The sequence below is a fragment of the Ornithorhynchus anatinus genome, chromosome 4 (assembly GCF_004115215.2).
Source record: "Ornithorhynchus anatinus isolate Pmale09 chromosome 4, mOrnAna1.pri.v4, whole genome shotgun sequence".
NCBI classification, from domain to species: Eukaryota; Metazoa; Chordata; class Mammalia; order Monotremata; family Ornithorhynchidae; genus Ornithorhynchus; species Ornithorhynchus anatinus.
Genome location: NC_041731.1, coordinates 122,154,473 through 122,158,740, shown reverse-complemented (window position 1 = coordinate 122,158,740; position 4,268 = coordinate 122,154,473). Strand labels below are relative to the sequence as shown.

Sequence of the window (4,268 nt, the reverse complement as noted above, 5' to 3'; positions counted from 1 at the left end):
TGGGGGCCCCTCAAGGTTCAATTCTGGATCCCCTTCTATCTGCCAAACTAACTCCCTTCCCCTCTTCAAAGCCCTACTGAAAACTCACCTCCTCCAGGAGGCCTTCCCAGACTGAGTCCTTCCTTTCCCTCCGCCCCTCCTCCCCTCCCCTATTCCCCCTACTCCCTCCCTCTGCTCTATCCCCTTCCCCTCCCCACAGCACTTGCATATATTTGGGTGTATTATTTATTACTCTCTTTTGTTAATGATGTGTATATATCAATGATTCCATTTTTCTATTTTGATGGTATCGATGTCTCACTACTGTTTTGTTTTGCTGTCTGTCTCCCTCTTTTAGACTGTGAGCCCGTTATTGGGTAGGGATTGTCTCTATCTGTTGCCATCCAAGCGCTTAATACAGTGCTCTGCACACAGTAAGCGCTCAATAAATATGACTGAATGAATGAATTCTCCGTCTACATCCACTCCCTTGGAGAACTCGTTCTCTCATTCACTGTCATATTTATTGAGCACTTAGTGTGTGCAGGGCACTTTACTAAGCACTTGGAAAGTACAATTCAGCATTTAAGAGAGACACTCCCCGCCCACACTGGGCTTATTGTCTAACAGTTCAGTCTCTCTCATGGCTTCAACTGCCACCTCTATGTGGGTGAATCCCAGATCTACATCTCCAGCCCTGATCTCTCTCGCTCTCTGAGTCTCACAATTCCTCCTACCTTCAAGAAGAAGCAGCATAATGTAGCAGATAGAGCATAGGTCTGGGAGTCAAGAGGTCATGGGTTAAAATCCATGGCCTCTGACTCCCAGGTGCATGACCTTTCCACTGGGCAACACTACCTTTCGATCAATGGGACTTTTCTATGTCATGTCGAATGCTATTTTTGTACCCCAAATTTTCTTCTCCTTGGGTGGAATATCTTAGGTGAGTGGCTTCTAATGGTTTAGGGCTCATCCGGAGATTTTAAATTTCCAGATGAAATGTAATGCAACGGTAAATATAATGTAAACCCACAATCTTTGGTGGTTAGTAATCTTTGGTTGTAAGAGAAGTGAAACCCACAATCTTTGGTGGTAAGAGAAGCAGCGTGGCTCAGTAGAAAGAGCATGGGGCTTGGGAGTCAGTGGTCATGAGTGCTAATCCCGGCTCTGCCGCCTGTCAGCTGTGTGACCGTGGGCAAGTCACTTCACTTCTCTGGGCCTCAGTTGCCTCATCTGTAAAATGGGGATGAAGACTGTGAGCCTCACGTGGGACAACCTGATGACCTTGTATCTACCTCAGCATTTAGAACAGTGCTTGGCACATAGTAAGTGCTTAACAAATACCAACATTATTATTATTAGTAGTAAAGTCCCTCCTTTAAAGAAATAAGTTCTGTTAGTTTCTCACTTTCTGCAACGATACAGTTGACTATAATAATAATCACTGTGACATTTGTTTAATCCTTACTATGTGCCAAGCTCTGGACTAATTACTAGGGTCAATACAAGAAAATCCGATCACGGTACCCATCCTACGTGGGGTTTATAGTCTAAGTAAAAAGGAGTTGAGTAGCATTTCAGAACAGAAATAAAGGTTCAGACAGCTCTAGCTACTGAATCCTCTGGTAATAACAATAGTAATTATGGTTCTTGCTAAGCACTTACTACGTGCCAGGCACTGTTCTAAGCACCGGGATAGATACATGTTAATCAGATTGGACACAGTCGCTGTCTCAAATGTCTTAATCCCCATTTTACAGATGAGGTAACTGAAGTCCAGGGAGGTTAAGTGACTTGCCCAAGGTCACACAGCAGGCGTATGGCAGAGCCGGAATTAGAACTCAGGTGCTTCTGATTCCCCGGCCCGTACTCTATCCACTAAGCCATGTTGCTTCTCTGTAGCCTAGCTTTCTATTTGTTGAGTGGTAACCTCAAGGTTCCCAAATCTTTCCCAGGGCAAAGGCCAAGGCAGGTTCCGAAATTAACACTTCTAATTCCAAGTCCTATCTTTTGTCAAAGCATCACACTCTTCCCCTATACAAAGTCCTCTCTTCAAAGGGACACTTTGCATGTTTTCTTTTCCTTTCCCTTTCCAATCCCTGAGGGTTAGGAAAATATTGCCAATCCATCCTACAGATGAGGGAAGTGAGCCAAAGAGACTTCAATCTTATTCTTAATTAACAATTGAGTAGTAAGGCTGACATCCAAGTCTAGGATTTCTGATTTCCAGTCAGCCTTCCCCCGGGGTAGGATTGGGCCCCATCCCACTCAAAAAAGAAAAATAAAATTGCCAAATGTTAAATAAATGTTTAGAAAGTTGAGTTTGCTTCTCGGCATTGAACTCCCAGATAGGATGGGAAGGGATTGATTCATTCATTCAATCGTATTTATTGAGCACTCACTGTGTGTAGAGGACTGTACTAAGCGCTGGAGAAACTACAATACAGCAATGAGACAATCCCTGCCCACAATGAGCTCGCAGTCTAGGCGGCGGGAGGCAGACATCAATATAAATAAAATTTCAGATATATACATAAGTGCTGTGGGGAGAGCTTCTATTCTTGATTCTATTTATTTGCTATTGTTTTAATGAGATGTTCATCCCCTTGATTATATTGCCATTGTTCTTGTCTGTCCGTCTCCCCCGATTAGACTGTAAGCCCGTCAAAGGGCAGGGACTGTCTCTATCTGTTACCGATTTGTACATTCCAAGCGCTTAGTACAGTGCTCTGTCCATAGTAAGCGCTCAATAAATAGTATTGAATGAATGAATGAATGAGAGGGGGAAAGAGCCAAGGGAGTATGTCAGGGTGACCCAGAAGGGAGTGGGAGATGAGGAAAGGGGGCTTACCCTGGGAAGGCCTCTGGGAGGAGATGGGCCTTCAGCAAGGCTTTGAAGAGGGGGAGAGTAATTATCTGGCAGATTTGAGGAGGGAGGGCGTTCCAGGCCAGAGAGGGGTCATTTTGTATCAGCCTCAGCTTTAACAGACGAGACATTATACCATATCTGGTGAGTAGTTCTATTACTAGTAGTAAGAGTAGTTGAACTCCCTATTGCGTGCAAAGAAATATCAGTTCTCTCTAAGGAGGGAATACATCACTTCATTTTTCTGTGCTTCCCAAACACCTAGCATAATGTGTCACACTAAATGGGTGCTCAATAAATCCTGATGCTGCTTACTAATAGTAATAATAACAGCGCTCTGCACATAGTAAGCGCTTAACAAATACCAACATTATTATTATTATTATTACTGTTACTATTACTACCACGACAACCATTACCACTGCTACCGGGTTTGGGGGTCAGAGGACGTGGGTTCTGATCCCAGTCCCGCCACTTGTCAGCTGTGAGACCTTGGGCAATCCACTTCACTTCTCAGTGCCTCAGTTCCCTCATCTGTCAATGGGGATTAAGACTGTGAGCCCCATGTGGGACAGGGACTCTGTCCAACCCGACTACCTAATACCTACTCCGGCGCTTCTAACAGTGTTTGGCACCTAGTAAGCACTTAACACCCCTCTCGGGGTCAAAACTGGAGAGTTCCCAGTACTCTACCAGTCCTGACTAAAAGAGGGAGAGTCAGGCAGAGACATAACTATTCCATTCCTAGCTTGGGCAGTGGCTAGCGAGTGGAAGACGATCCGCTGCAAGACGGGCAGCAGCGGCACGGGAGAGAATCAAGGGCGAAGGCTCAAGTTGCCTGCATGTGGGTCTTGTATCTTGTACCTAACTTGTATTAAATTGTATCTGCCCCGGTACTTAGAACGCTGCTTGGCACATAGTAAGTGCTTAACAAGTACTATTATTATTATTATCATTGTTATTGTCTGCTAGAGGCTGCTGCTGCCCTCAGCCAAGGCTGCTGGGAAAACTGAGGCAGAGTGAGATGGCAAGGAAGGGTGGAGAGGCCTGAGAGGCAGGGTAGTAGCTTTTTCTCCTCTCTAGTTGGCTCCGAGCCCAGGATGGTGCCCACTTTTGTGGACACTTATTTCCGTGAGCAGGGATAGTGATGACTGGGGCTCAGGGGGTCACACCAAGTAAGCATGTCCTTGGGAACAATGCCAATGGGAATGAGAGGAAGGGGGGAAACATCTGGTCAAGAGCAGTTCTGTGTTGTAAATTGCCCCCGCTGAGGCTGCCCAGGGTTCCTGCACTTTCCCATGAATGCCCTCCTGGGTGGGAGAAAGCTGAAGCAGCGTGGCCTAGTGGATAGAGCATGAGGCTGGGAAGCAGAAAGATCTGGGCTCTTATCCCGACTCCACCTTTGTTTGCTGGGTGAGCTTGG

General features: G+C 45.8%; 1 non-coding gene across 1 annotated transcript; it reads left to right on the top strand.

The window, feature by feature from the left end:
• Positions 1–3,497: 3,497 nt before the first annotated feature.
• Positions 3,498–3,635, top strand: LOC114811704. The gene has a single exon (XR_003759400.1). It is a non-coding gene; the product is annotated as a small nucleolar RNA SNORA7 (small nucleolar RNA).
• The last annotated feature ends 633 nt before the right edge of the window (positions 3,636–4,268 follow it).